Here is a 15,825-nt window from a genome sequence, read left to right on the forward strand (position 1 = left end):
CCAATATCTTGTTGAGGATTTTTGCATCTATGTTCATTAGAGAGATTGGTCTGTAGTTCTCTTTTTGGGTTCGGTCTTTCCCTGGGTTTGGAATCAAAGTAACACTTGCTTCCAGGAATGAATTTGGAAGCTTTGCTTCCCTTTCAATTTCCTTGAGGAGTTTAAAGAGTAATGGCAATAGTTCTTCTTTAAATGTCTTGCAGAATTCATCAGTGAAGCAGTCAGGACCTGGGCTTTTCTTGTTGGTAAATTTATTACTACATTTTTATTTTCACTCATTGTAATTGGGGTGTTTAGAATTTCTATATCTTCTTCATTTAATTTTGGCAATTCATATGTATCTAGGAATCTTTCCATTTCTTCTGTGTTTTCCATTTTGTTACAGTACAGGTTCTCGAAGCAGGTATTGATGATCCTCTGAATTTCTGTTGGATCTGTTGTGGCTTCATCTTTTGCATTCTTAATTGCATGGATTTGAGCCTTTTCTTTCCTTTTTTGATAAGGTTGGCTAAAGGTTTATCAATTTTATTTATTGTTTTGAAAAACCAACTCTTTGATTCATTGATTTTTTTTGTATCGTTCTCTTAGTCTCCTCTGCCTTGATTTCTGCTCTGATATTTATAATTTCCTTTCTTGTATGAGCTTTGGATTTGTTATGCTCTTCTTTTTCTAGGAGCTTGAGGTTCTGCATTATGTTATTTAACTGAGTTCTCTCTGTTGTCCTAATATGGGCATTCATTGCTATGAATTTCCCACTTAGAACTGCATTCATTGTGTCCCACAGATCCCTGTATGTTGTACTGGCTTTATCATTTACTTGTAGAAACTGTTTAATTTCTTCTTTAATTTCCTCTGTGATCCATTTGTTGTTCAGGAGAGTGTTATTCAATTTCCATGTGTTTGTGGGTGTTTTTCAGTTTCTTATGTTATTGATCTCCAATTTTATTGCACTATGGTCTGATAATATGGAAAGGATAACTTCAGTTCTTCTACATTTACTTAGATTTGCCCTATGAGCTAGCATGTGATCTATTTTGGAGAATGACCCATGTGCAGCTGAAAAGAATGTGTATTCTGATTTTGTGGGGTGGAAAACTCTATAAGCATCTATTAAGTCCATTTGTTCAATAGCTTGGTTCACTTCTGAAATTTCATTGTTAATTTTTTTCTAGTTGATCTGTCTATTTGTGATAGAGGGTTGTTGAGGTCCCCCACTACAATTGTAGTAGTGCTTATTTGGTTTTTCATGTCCATTAATATTTGTTTTGTATAGTTGGGGGCATTCATACTTGGTGCATAAATATTTAGGATTGTCATCTCTTCCTCTTGGATTGTTCCCTTCACAAAGATGTAGTGACCTTCTTCGTCTCTCTTAATTAGTTTTGGTTTGAAATCTACTTTGTCTGAAAATAAGATTGCTACACCTGCTTTTTTCTGGGTTCCTGTGGTGTGGAGAAGTGTTTTCCATCATTTTACTTTCAGTCTATGGATTTCTTTTTGAGTTAGGTGTGTTTCTTGTATACAGCATATTGCTAGGTTTTGCTTCTTAATCCATTCTGTCAATCTATTTTTTTTTGATTGGTGAGTTGAGGCCATTAATATTGATAGTTATAATTGAGAGATATTGACTCATCTTTGTCATGTTGTTTTACTGTTGTTGGCTCTTTTATTTTTCATTCCCCCCCTTTCACTTTAGTGTCTTACTTTGACTGGTGGCTTCACTCTGTTGGGCCTCATGGAGTTGTGACCTTAATTGTCTTTTTCTGGGATGTTGCTTAAAATTGTTTGGAGTGCTGGTTTGGTGATCATGAAATTTCTCAGGTGTTCTTTGTCGTGAAAGTATCTAATTTCCCCATTGATTTTGAAAGATAATTATTCCAGATACAACAGTCTAGGTCAGAAGTTATTTTCTTTTAGGGCTTGAAATAATTCACTCCAGGCTCTCCTTGATTTGAGGGGTTTGTGTTGAGAAATCTGCTGTGATTCTGATGGGCTTTCCTTTGTAGGTGATTTGTTTCTTTTCTCTAACTGCCTGTAGAATTTTGTTCTTCTGTTGGGTTTCTGTAATCCTTACTATTACATGTCTAGGTATAGGTTTTTCTAAGTCATGGCTAGTTGGAGTTCTATATGCCTTATTTATCTGTATGTCCAATTCTCTACCTCTGTCTGGGAAGTTTTATACTATTGCTTCTGTGAATAGTGTTCTTTATGTCAGTTGTACTTTATCCTGTTTTTTTTTCCTTTTTTAAATTAAATTCTTTTATTGGTACATTGTAGATGTACAACACAATTACATTTCTCATTGGGAATTGTACCTTTACATAATCCATCTTGGTTCTTATTTTTTCCCATTCCTAGCCCTCCCTTCACCCCCTCCACATTTCCCTATTTACAAAGACTTTATTTGCACTTTTTACATTTCTCATCATTTTTCCTTTCCCTTCTTTCCTTTCCCCTGCCCCTCCCACTACCCCTACTCATTTGGACCTTTTCTTCCTATTTTACATTATCAATTATTCATTCTAATCATTGGTACATTTTAGGTATACAATATAATGGCATTCATCATTGGAAATTTGCACCTTTACATAGTCTCTCTTGGTTATTATTTTTCACCCTTGCCCAGCCCTCCCTTCAACCCCTCCAGTCCTCCCTATTTACAAAGATTTTGTTCCTATTTTTCCATTTTCTCATATTAACACCATTCCCTTCTATCCTTTCCCCTAGCCCTCCCACTTCCTTCCCCTTTGCCACTTTTCTTCCTATTTCACATTACCTATTATACATTTAGTCCTTATTTACACTTTCAGTTTCTCACACCAAAGAAACTATTCAATATTTATACATGTGTGTCCTATTTATTTCACTTAAGGGTATCACCTCAATGTGCATCCACTTAGCTATAAATGTCTCTAATTTCTCATTTTTTATGGCTGAGTAGTACTCCATTTTGTAAAAAAACCACATTTTCTTTATCCAGTCTCCAGTTGATGGGCATTTGGGCTGTTTCCAAGTTTTAGCTTTTACAAACTCTGCTGCTATGAACATGGGCACACATATATCACTGTGGTATGATTCTTTAATTCCTTGGGGAAGATCCCCAGCAGTGGAATAGCAGGGTCAAATGGGACTTCCAGTTCTAGTTCTTTGAGGTATCTCCATACTGATTTCCATACTGATTTCCACTGGTTGCACCAGTCTACACTCCACCCACCAGTGCGGCAGGGTTCCTCCTTCCCCACAGCCCTGTCAGCCTTTGTTATTGGTTGATTTCATGTTAGGAGCCATTCTTTCTGGGGTGAGGTAAAATGTCAGTGATGTTTTCATTTGCATCTCTCAAAATGACCAGTGACGTTGAAAATTTTTTCACATGTTTATTTGCCATTTCTACTTCTTTATCTGAGAAATGTCAGTTCATTTCAGATGCCCATTTTTGGATTGGGTCTTTAAATTTGGGAGGTCTGATCTTTTTAAGTTCTTTATAGATTTGAGATAGTAGATCTTTGTCTGATGAAGAGCAGGTGAAGATTTTTTTCCCACATTGTGGGATGTCTCTTCACCCTGCTGGTGGTTTCTCTTGCTGTGCAGAAGCCTTTTAATAAGAAGAGATCCCACTTGTTGATTACTTGTGCTAGTTCACGGGCAACTGAGGTTTTGTTCATAAAATCTTTTCCTACACCAGTGTCTTCAAGGGTTCTTCCTAACCCCTGTTTCAACTGGTTCAGAGTTTCTATTATAATATTTAGATCTTTAATCCATTTTGATTTCAGTTTAGTGCATGGTGAGAGATATAGGTCTAGTTTTAATCTTTGGCAAGTTGTAGCTCAAGTATTCCAGCACCATTTATAAAAGAGGCTATCTTTCCTCCAGTGAGGCTGTTTGACTCCTTTGTCGAAGATGAGATGGCTGAGTGTGTCTGGCGTCATTTCTGCAACTTCTAATCTATTCCACTGGTCCTCAGGTCTGCTGCTTTGCCAGTACCATACTATTTTTTTCACAGTAGCTTTGTAGTATAGTTTCAAGTTGGGGATTGTGATACCTCCGGCCATGTCTCTGTTACCTAGAATTGCTTTTGCTATTCTGGGTCTCTTCTTGCTCAGAATGAATTTTTGGATTGTTTTCTCAAGGTCTATGAAGTATGCTGCTGGGATCTCAATTGGAATTGCATTAAATCTATATAGCAGTTTTGGAAGTATGGCCATTTTCACTTTATTAATCCTTCCTACCTAGAAGCAGGGGATGTCTGTCCATTTTCTGCTATCATCGTCAATCTCTCTTTTCAGAGTGCTATTGTGAAAGGAATTATTTGCCCTATTTCTCTCTCAGTGAGTCTGTCATTGGTGTAGAGGAAAGCTATTTATTTTTGTGTGTTGACCTTGTAACCAGCTACTTGACTGAATTTGGTTATTAAGTCTAGAAGACTTTTGGTGGAGTTTTTGGGGTCTTCTGTATAGAGTATCATGTCATCTGAAAATAATGACAATTTGACTTCTTCATTTCCCATCTTTATTCCTTTTATTTCTTTCTCTTTTCTAATTGCCATGGCTAATGTTTCCAGAACTATATTGAACAAGAGTGGTGATAGTGGACACCCTTGTCTTGTTCCTGATTTTAGTGTGAAGGATTTCAGTTTTTGACCATTTAGTATGATACTGACTGTTGGTTTTTCATAGATGGCTTCTATCAGTTTGCGGTAGAGACCATCTATTCCAATATTTTGTAGGGTTTTTTATCATAAATGCTTGTTGGATTTTGTCAAATGCTTTTTCTGTGTCTATGGAGATAATCATATGGTTTTTATCCTTGGCTCTATTGATAGAGTGTATTACATTGATTGATTTGCATATATTGAACCATCCCTGCATCCCTGGGATGAATCCCACTTGATCAGGGTGTATGATCTTCTTGATGATCTTCTGCATTCTGTTTGCCAGTATCTTATTAAGGATTTTTGCATCTATGTTCATTAGTGAGATTGGCCTATAGTTCTCTTTTCCAGTTGGGTCTTTCTCTCTTTTGGGAATCAAGGTGATGCTTGCTTCCAGGAATGAATTTGGGAGTATTGCTTCCCTTTCAATTTCATTGAAGAGTTTAAACAGTAGTGGCAGCAGTTCTTCTCTAAATGTCTTGTAGAATTTAGCAGTGAAGCCATCAGGGCCCGGGCTTTTCTTAGTTGATAAGTTTTTAATTACATTTTCAATTTCACTGATTGATATTGGGTTGTTCAGAATTGTCAGATCTTTGTTCATATTTGGTGATTCATATGTATCTAGGAATCTGTCCATTTCTTCTGTGTTGTCCATCTTATTGACGTATAGGTTCTGGAAGTAGGTATTGATGATCCTCTGGATTTCTGCTGGGTCTGTTGTAATTTCAACCTTTTCATTCCTAATTGCATGGATTTGGGCCTTTTCTTTCCTTTTTCTGACAAGGTTGGCTAAAGGTTTGTCAATTTTGTTGATTCTTTTGAAGAACCAACTCTTGGCTTCATTGACTTTTTTGTATCGATCTCTTAGTGTCCATTGCATTGATTTCTCCTCTGATCTTTATAATTTCCTCCCTTGTATGAGCTTTGGGTTTGTCCTCGTCTTCTTTTCCTAGAAACTTGAGGTTCAGCATCAGGTTGTTTAATTGGGCTCATTCTGTTTTCCTAATATGCGTATTCACTGCTATGAATTTCCCTCATAAGACTGCTTTCATTGTGTCTCATAGATTCTGATATGTTGTATTGTCATTGTCATTTAATTGAAGGAACTGTGTGATTTCTTCTTTAATTTCCTCTGTGACCCATTGGTTATTCAGAAGTGTGTTGTTCCATTTCCACGTTTTTATGAACTTTTTTGAGTTTCTTTTGGTATGGATCTCCAATTTCATTGGACTATGGTCTGATAATATACAGGGGATAACTTCAATTCCTTTGCACTTACTTAAACATGTTCTATGTGTGAGTATGTGGTCTATTTTGGAGAATGACCCATGTGCAGCTGAGAAGAATGTGTATTCTGATTTTGTGGGGTGGAAGACTCTGTAAACACTTGTTAAATTCATTTATTCAAGAGTTTGATTGAGTTCTAGTATTTCATGACTTATTTTTTGTCTAGTCGATATATCTATTTGTGACAGTGAGGTGTTGAGGTCCCCCACTACAATTGTATTAGTGCATATATGATTTTTCATGTCCATTAGTATTTGTTTTATGTAGTTGGGCACACTAGTGTTTGGTGCATAGATATTTATGATTGTCATCTCTTCCTCTTGGATTGTTCCCTTTACAAGGATGTAGTATCCTTCTTCATCTCTCTTCATCAGTGTTGGTTTGAAATCTACTTGATCTGCAAAGAGGATAGCTACTGATGCTTTTTTTTGGGTTCCCATTGCATGGAGTATTGTTTTCCACCCTTTAACTTTCAGTCTATGAGTTTCCTTTTGAATTAGTGTGTTTCTTGTATACAGCATGTTGTTAGATTTTGCTTCTTGACCCATTCTGCCAGTCTATTTCTTTTGATTGGTGAATTGAGACCATTAACGTTCATGGTTATAACTGAAATGTATTGCCTTGTCATTGCCATGACTTTTTCTTTTTGTTGGGTTCTCCCCCTTTACATTTAATTTCTTGTCATGCCAGATGGGTTCATTCTGCTTTGCTTCCTGGGGTTGTGATCCTCAATGTCTGTTCCTAGGATATTGTGTAAAATTCTTTGGAGTGCTGGTTTGGTATTCACGAAGTTCCTAAGGTGCTCTTTGTCATGAAAGTATCTTATTTCTCCATCAAGTTTGAAAGATAGTTTTGCAGGGTACATCAATCTTGGTTGGAGGCTGTTTTCTTTTAGGGCTTGGTATATGCCACTCCAAGCTCTTCTTGGCTTGATGGTTTGTGTTGAGAAGTCTGCTGTGATTCTGATGGGCTTTCCTTTGTATGTGATTTGTTTCTTTTCTCTAACTGCTTGTAGAACTTTGTTATTCTGTTGTGTTTCTGGAATCTTAACAATTGTATATAAATATTGACTCATCCATGTCATGATGTTCTTCTGTTGTTGGCTCTTGTGTTTTTTATTTCCCCCCTTTTCCCTTTAGTTCCTTGACTTGCCTGGTGTCTTTCCTCTGTTAGGCCTCATGGAGTTTTGACCTTCCTTGTCTTTTTCTAGGATATTTTTAAGAAATTTTTTTAGTGCTGCTTTGTTGTTCACGAAATTTCTCAAGTGTTCTTTGTCATGGAAGTGTCTAATTTCCCCATCAATTTTGAAAGACAATTTGCAGGATACAACAGTGTAGATTGGAAGTTAATTTCTTTTAGGGCTTTAAATACTTCACTCCAGGGCCTCCTTGACTTGAGAGCTTGTATTGAAAAGTCCGCTGTGATTCTGATGGGCTTTCCTTTGTATATGACTTGTTCATTTTCTCTAACTGCTTGAAGGATTTTGTTCTTCTCTTGCATTTCTGGGATCTTGAGTTCCTAGGTGTAGCTTTTTTTTTATTGTGGCTAGTTTGAGTTCCATATGCCTCACTTATCTGTATGTCAAATTCTCTACCTCTACATGGGAAGTTTTCTACTATTACTTTTGTGAACAGTTTTTTATGTTAATTTTACTTTCTCCCACTTTTTTGTGGACTCCTATCAGTCTTATATTATTCTTTGTTGCATCATCTAGCAGCTGCTGGATTGATTTCTCATTGTCCCTTACTATTTTTAAGAATTCTCTTTTTTCATGGTCACTAATTGGAATCCTTTCTTTTATATCTGATAGTCTATCTTCACATTCACTGTCTGCTGTGAATACTTTCAATGAAGCTTTTAATCTCCTGAAAATCTGTTTGAATCTGTTTCATGGATTGCATTTCTTTCCTATGTTGGGTGATCATGATTTTCATTTCTTTCTTATGCTGGGCATTCATGGCTTCCAACACTGTTCTGAGCTCATCCATTTTTTTATTTGTTTCTCTTCTAGAGCCTCTAATCATGTCTTTCACTCTGCTCCCAATCCCTATAGTTATCTGGGAAATTATTTCTGCTTTGAATTTTTCTAGAGCCTCATTCATCTGTTTTGTTACTTCCTGTGCTATCAGTTCAAGGTGTCCAGGTGGTTGATTATCATATTTTTTCCACCTCGTTTTCCCCAGAATTTGCCTTTGGCGAGGTGGAAGTCTGTGTTTGTGTCTTGCCAAGGTGCCTTCTCATTTTTAATTCTGCTGTTGATGCTGTTTTTTGCTTTAATTCCTGGGATGATACTCCAACATTTCTTATCTTGAGAATCTTTATTACTGGTGTTTAGAGCCCCTATGGAGTGATTGGTTTTCAGAGATATCTTCCAGGTATAGCTAGACATTTTAGGCTTTGAGTCTGTAATGACTCTTAGGCAATCCCATTTTCAGTATACCAGGGAGGAGAACTGATTAGATCAATCACAACACCTTAGCCCAATTGACACAATCAGCATCAAACACAGCTTAGAAAATGACAATTTGTGGTAGCAGTTAATCTGTCACCTTTAACCACGTGAGATAGATCAAAATCTAGGGCCAGCCCAAAATATACTTTTAGTGAGTAAGCCCTTCAATATGACAAGTTTACCCTTCAGGATAAGGATTTATCAGGGGTTGGGGAGGAGGGGTAGAGAGATAGAGAGAGAGGGAAAGGTTAGAGGTGAGGCTAAAGGACACGGGAAAATCACACGAATTGTGGAGATCTGATGAAGACAGGAGGAAAAGACAGAGCAAAAGAACAGAGACAAATACAGAACAAACTGACAACAATAGGGAAGCTAGAAATTGTATTCATCTTCCTATAAAAGTGACAGTCAACTCTCAGAAGCTGCCACCATGATGGAAGTTTAAGAGTTGAGCCACTGTGAGGCTAGGCCCAGCTCAGGCGAGGGAGATAAGAGATGGTGGCAGCTGCAGCCCAGAGCCCCTCTCAGTGCCTGTGAGCAGCCGTGGGGGCAGCACCCTTGGGAAGCCAGCTGGCCTGCAGCAGCAGCAACAGTTCTTGCCTGCTCTGGGGCTCCTCTTCTAACCGTGCCACTTCATCTCAGCTTCTGAGAGGAACGGTGGAAGCCATGGGCTTGGGTGGGAGCCAGCAAAGGCTCAGTGGTGGCACCTCTCACTCCTGGAACAGTGGGGTAGAAGCAGAGGTAGCTGTGGTGGTTGGGGAGGGGGCTGGAGTTGCCTGTTACCATTTCCAGGGCTGGGGACACTGGACAGTTGGTCTCTCGGCTTCTCCTGTCTCCAACATGGTGGCAGCAGTGGTGGCAGCACCTCCAGGGACCCCGGACAACTCTAAGCCTCCCCTCTACTACTGCTGCACCCCCCACCCCCACCCCTGCCTGGGCTCAGAAGGCTGCTACAGGAGGCATCCATTCCATGAATTGTTTGTGGTCTCTCCATCCGCCTGCTGCTGCTGCCAGGCAGCTGGGTGCTGAAGAGAAGCAAGCCCAGTCATTGCAACCATCTAGCAGCTGTCTCAGCAGCCATTACCTGGCCATGGTCCAGAACCAAGGGGCAGCAGAGGGAGGAGCATCGGCGACCAAGTCCAGAGCCATCTCTATCCTGCAGAAGAAGCCCCACCACCAGTAGCTTCTGCCATCTCTCTCCTCTTTTTTCTTCAGCCAGAGGCTCCCGGATGTGACAGCCATCATCAAAGAGATTGATAGCAGAAACAAAAGGAGATATCAAGAGGATGGATTCGACTTAGACTTGACCTATATTTATCCAAAGATTATTGCTGTGGGATTTCCTGCAGAAAAACTTGAAGACATATACAGGAACAATACTGATGATTTAGTAAGGTTTTTGGATTCAAAGCATAAAAACCATTACACGATATGCAATCTATGTGCTGAAAGATATTATGACACCACCAAATTTAACTGCAGAGTTGCACAGTATCCTTTTGAAGACCATAACCCACCACAGCTAGAACTTATCAAACCTTTTAGTGAAGATCTTGACAAATGCCTAAGTGAAGATGAAAATCTTGTTGCAGCAATTCACTGTAAAGCTGGAAAGGGATGGACTGGTGTAATGCTTTGTGCATATTTATTACATTGGGACAAATTTTTAAAGGCACAGGAGGCCCTCGATTTTTATGGAGAAGGACCAGAGACAAAAAGGGAGTAACTATTCCCAGTCAGAAGCACTATGTGTATTATTATAGCTACCTGATAAAGAATCATCTGGATTATAGACCAGTGGCACCGTTGTTTCACAAGATGATGTTTGAAAGCATTCCAATGTTCAGTGGCAGAACTTGCAACCCTTAGTTTGTGGTTTTCCAGCTCAAAGTGAAGGTATAGTCCTCCAATTCAGGACCCACAAGACGAGAAGACAAGTTCATATACTTTGAGTTCCCTCAGCCATTGTCTGTGTGTGGTGACATCAAAGTAGAGTTCTTCCACAAACAGAACAAGATGCTAAAAAAGGACAAAATGTTTTACTTTTGGGTAAATATGTTCTTCATCCCAGAACCAGAGGAAACCTCAGAAAAAGTAGAAAATGGAAGTCTATGTGATCAAAAAATTGATAGTATCTGCAGCATAGAATGCACAGGTAATGATAAAGAATATCTAGTACTTATTTTAACAAAAAATGATTTCAACAAAGCAAATGAAGATAAGGCAAATCGATATTTTTCTTCAAATTTTAAGGTGAAGCTGTACTTCACAAAAACAGTAGAGGAGCCATCGAATCCAGAGGCTAGCAGTTCAACTTCTGTAATGCCAGATGTTACTGACAACGAACCTGATCACTATAGATATTCTGACACCTCTGACTCTGACCCAGAGAATGAGCCTTTTGATGAAGAGCACACACAAATTACAAAAGTCTGATTTTTTTTTTATCAAGAGGATGAAAAACCATGAAAACAAACTTGAATAAACTGAAAATGGACCTTTTTTTAAAAAATGGCAATAGGACATTGTGTCAGATTACCAGTTATAGGAACAATTCTCTTTTCCTGACCAATCTTGTTTTACCCTATATATCCACAGGGTTTTGACCCCTGTTGTCCAGTTGAAAAAAGGTTGTGTAGCTGTGTTATGTATATACCTTTTTTGTGTCAAAAGGACATTTAAAACTCAATTAGGATGAATAAAAATGGCACTTTCCCATTTTATTCCAGTTTTCTAAAAAGTGGAGACAGACTGATGTGTATACTTGGAAATTTTTCCTTTTGTGTCTGTCACCAATTGAAGTGGCTAAAGAGCTTTGAGAATTACAGGTTCACATCCTACCCCTTTGCACTTGTGACAACAGATAAGTTCTCAGTTGGCTAAGAGAAGTTTCTAAAGGGTTTTTTCTACATCCTAATGCATGATTCAGGTTAGGGGAATGGAGAGAGTGCTCAGAAAGGAATATATTTGATGCTGGACTCTGGACCATATACCATCTCCAGCTATTTACATGCACCTTTCTTTAGCATGTCACAGTTATTAATCTGGACATTTGAGGAATTGACCACTGTCATTGCTTGTTGTTTGTGCATTTTTTAAAGCATATTGGTGCTAGAAAAGGCAGCTAGAGGGAGTGAATCTGTATTGGGGTACAGGAATGAACCTTTTGCAACATCTTAAGAATCCACAAATGAAGGGGAAAAAAAGTGATGTGGTCATAGATAAGAAACACAGCAACAATGACTTAACCATACAAATGTGGAGGCTATCAACAAAGAATGGGCTTGAAACATTATTATAAAATTGACAATGATTTCTTAAATATATTTTCTGAATTGTAATGACTGTTCCATCTCCTGTATAATCAAGACCAGTGCTAAAAATCAGATGCTATTAGTACCTACATCAGTCAACAACTTACTAGGTTTCAATCATATACCTGCTGTGGATCCTTCATGTGCTGCTTACAAGCTTCTTTTTACTCACTAAATATAAAATATTTTGTAATGGTGCACAGGAAATTTTGAGATTCTACAGTAAGCAGTTCTTTTTTCTTTAAATTTTTATGATGCACTTATTCAATCCAGTAGCTGTAAGCCATTCCATCCTTTTGACCTTACACATTCTATTACAATGAGTTTTGCAGTTTTGCACATTTTTAAAATGTCATTAACTGTCAGGGACTTTTACTTGAATACTGAGTACATACAATGTGTATACTAAAAAATTTGTGTTAAAAAGGAAATTAGAGTTGCAGCAAATTTTCCACACTGCACAAATAAGGCATTTATTTAACTTTTTAGTAGAAATTCTCCTGCATATGCTCTATCAATTTATTATTGAAAGAATAGATTTTTTTTTCAGTGTGGAGTGTTGATTCATTTTCTTCATAGTGGTAGAGTTGGGAACTAGGGTTTCAATTTCATGTCTTAAATATCATCATATATTTGATATGCCCAGACTGAATATGATTTTAAGCAGAGTACAAGTACTATTGTAAAGCTAATGTGAAGATACTATTAAAAAGGATTTTTCCCCTAGAAATTTGATGTCTTTAAAATTATACCTTGACCTTGACATTTGAATACCTAACCATTATATTTCTTAGTGGTGTAAAATCCCATTTTTAATAATTTATTGGTGCTGAAATTGTTCACTAGCTGTGGTCTGACCTAATTAATTTACAAACAGATTGCATAGGACTTACTAGAGCTGCACTTATAGAGTTTGATGGTAAATAGACTAGGCAGAACTTCATCTAAAATATTCTTAGTAAATAATGTTGACATGTTTTCCATACCTCATAAGTTTCATTCAGCAAATAAAGTTTTAAAATTTTTAACAAGGCTCTTAGGATTTACACATTTATATTTAAACATTGATAATATAGAATAGTCATTGATGACTCATTAGGTTAAAATGGTTAAGCCAGAGACAACTATTCCATAGATTGCACCATTGAAATTAATATGCCATTTTGTCTTTCATAATGTTCCAGAAATCTTGGAAAGAATTACATGGAGACACAGAATTTGGGTAAAATAATAAAAAGTTCTACTTGCAAGTAGGCGGAACCACCAGAAACTGGTCTGGTTAGTATTCGCATGCCCCTTTGTTCAGTGTTTCCCTTTTTATATCCCTTTTAGCCATTATCTCATCCCTAGAGGTCTTTGATGTGTAAATACAATTCCATTTCCTATTTACAATCACAGACACAAGATAGGCACATATACATTGTAAATTCACCCAACCATTGCAACTTTGTTAGGTTAATGAAGTTACTGGTTAAAGAGTCAGATTACCATCACCTTAAACAACAAGAGTTACAGGAAAAGCAAATCTTGAACACATCACTTATTTTGCTTCTACAACTACCTTAATATTCAATCTACTAAGTTATCTAAAACTTTTCCCTATCAATAAAAGCTGAAAATTGATTAAAATGAAAACCAGCTATTCATGTTTTGAAGATAGTTATTAATATTCTTTGTTACAGTTTTGGGCACGGCATATTAAAACATAACTTGCATTGTTCCAATATGTAACATGAAGGGTCACATTATAAATAATTATATTATAATGGGCTTTTGCACAGTTACTTTTCCTTTGGAAAGTGAAGGTCTGAATGAGGGTTTTGATTTTGAATGTTTCAGTGTTTGTGAGAAGCCTTGCTTACGTTTTTTGGTGTGGTCATGGGAAATGGAAAAATGGCATCATATATATATATATATATATATATATACACACACTCTCCTTTATTTCAGTTACCATCCCCATAGAATTTGACAAGAATTGCTATGACTGAAAGGTTTTCAAGTCCTAATTAAAACTTTATTTATGACACTATTCATAATTACCCTAAACTGCATTCTATAGTAATTTCTCCCAAGTTTCTGAAATGTTTTTATAGACTTCTTGTATGTGCAGCAGCTTACATGTCTGAAGTTACTTGAAGGCACCACTTTTAAGAAGGCTTATAATTGGGTCTTGTACCATCCCAAATCCTGTGTAACTCCTCTTGGATATTTTGGCTATAATTATAAAAGGATAGTTGAACAAATACCATCACCATTCTTTGCTATGGCACAGGTTATCAACTTAAGTGGAGTTTACTGGCAGCATCAAATGTTTCAGCTTTAAAAAATAAAAGTATGGTGCAAGTTATATGTTTAGTTCTAGAAAATTTGTGCAATATGTTCATAACAATGTCTGTGGTTGCCACAAAGTGCCTCATTTACCTTTAAATACTGTTCATGTGTCATGCATGGAGATTGGAGGGGTGAAACTGTGCTTTTTTTTTAAAAGTTGGGGCTTTAACTAGTATTTGGCAGAGTTGCCTCCTACCTGCCAATTAAAAAGTTCAGCCTGTTTTCATATAGAATATTTATACTAAAAAGTTTCAGTCTGTTAAACAGCCTTACTCTGATCCAGCCTCTTCAGATAATCTTGTCCAGCACTGGTTCTGTGTGTAAATGCTATGCACCAAGGATACACACACACACACACACACACACACACACGATGTGTACAGGATAATGCCTCATACCAATCAGATGTCCATTTGTTACTGTTTGTTAACAACCCTTTATCTCTTAGTGTTATAAACTCCACTTAAAACTGATTAAAAATCTCATTCTTGTCAAAAGTGACAGTCAAGAGGACAGAGAGAGAGAAAAAATTCTTAATGGGACAGGAACAGGAATAAAGAGGGAGAGAAATATAGAGCCAGAAAGGACAGTGAGAAAAAGAAAAGAAAAAAGAAAAAATATAAAAATATATTTATATATATAAAATGAAACAAACAAACAAAAAGGGTCTCCCTCAGGATATGTCTCTGTTGTGCTGGTAGGCAATGTGGGCAGCAGTGTGCAGGTCTAAATTGATTATTCTCAGCAAGCCAGCTGTAGTCTACTGAGATTCAGGCTGATTTCTGGCTGCAACATCCAAGTTGAGGTCCCTGACCTCCTGCAGGATTAAACTCTGCAAGGGTCTACTGCAGGTTCCAGCTGTCCTCCCCCAGTGCAATTCTGGGGTTCTATGCGAGGTGCTGATCCCACCAACTTACCAACCACAATGGTCCAGTGTGCTTTTATTAAAGAGTTTTTTTTTTCATTTTCCCAGTGGGCTTCAATTTTCATTGAGGAGCATCAGAAAGACCCTCTCTGTTGTTCACTTCTGCTCTATTTTCTGGGGCTCATAACTATGGCCTTTATGTTCCCCCTGGTGCCTCTGCTGTATGGATTCAGATGATGTGCAGCATCCAAGCAGAGTCCTCGAGGCATGGTCCGGTGGGGCGAGTGCTGCTGATTTCCGAGAAACTGGGATCTGGTGGCACACTCTGGGGGTCTGGTTTTGAGACATTCACATGTCTTCTCATTTCAACAGATGTAGCCCGCTGTGCCTTTGTTGAGGCAATTTTTTGCTCACCCAGTGGTCTTCAATTCTCAGTAAGCCACCCAGCGACCTTTTCTCTTGTGCTCACCAGTGCACCAATTCCTGGGTTCAGAATGGTTACCTTTTGAATCCCTGAGCAGACCTGTTGTCTGGGCATGCTTCTGGTTTGGCCTGTGCACACCTGAGATGGTATCTAGGCATGCCTCTGGCTAGGGCCTGCCCCTCTATGTAGCTGTTGTCTGGGAGGGCCTTTGGCTGTGGGCTGTGCACTTCAGTGCCTGGTGTCTGAGCAGGCTTCAGGCTAGGGCCTGTGTGCACTTACCAATGGTCTCAGGGCAGGCCTCTGTCTGATGCTTGTGTTCCTGTGCAACTCTTTTCCAGGTGGGGCTTTGGTTTAGGCCTGTGTGCTCAAGCAGCTGGGGTTGGGGTGGGGCCCTGGCTGGATCTACCTGCAGCTGTGCTGCTCTGGTCCTTGCTCCCAAGACCTGCATACACTTACCCCTTTCCAGATTTTGTAATCCAGGAAATGGTTTAAAAGGAAAAT

The 15,825-nt window shown here is 38.1% G+C and overlaps 1 pseudogene; it reads left to right on the plus strand.

Moving 5' to 3' along the window:
- The first annotated feature begins 9,453 nt into the window (after positions 1-9,453).
- Positions 9,454-11,316, plus strand: LOC101714729 (phosphatidylinositol 3,4,5-trisphosphate 3-phosphatase and dual-specificity protein phosphatase PTEN pseudogene; annotated as a pseudogene).
- The last annotated feature ends 4,509 nt before the right edge of the window (positions 11,317-15,825 follow it).

The sequence above is a fragment of the Heterocephalus glaber genome, unplaced genomic scaffold, assembly GCF_053883595.1.
Source record: "Heterocephalus glaber isolate CG9 unplaced genomic scaffold, H.glaber_assembly_v1.0 deba00000071, whole genome shotgun sequence".
NCBI lineage: Eukaryota > Metazoa > Chordata > Mammalia > Rodentia > Bathyergidae > Heterocephalus > Heterocephalus glaber.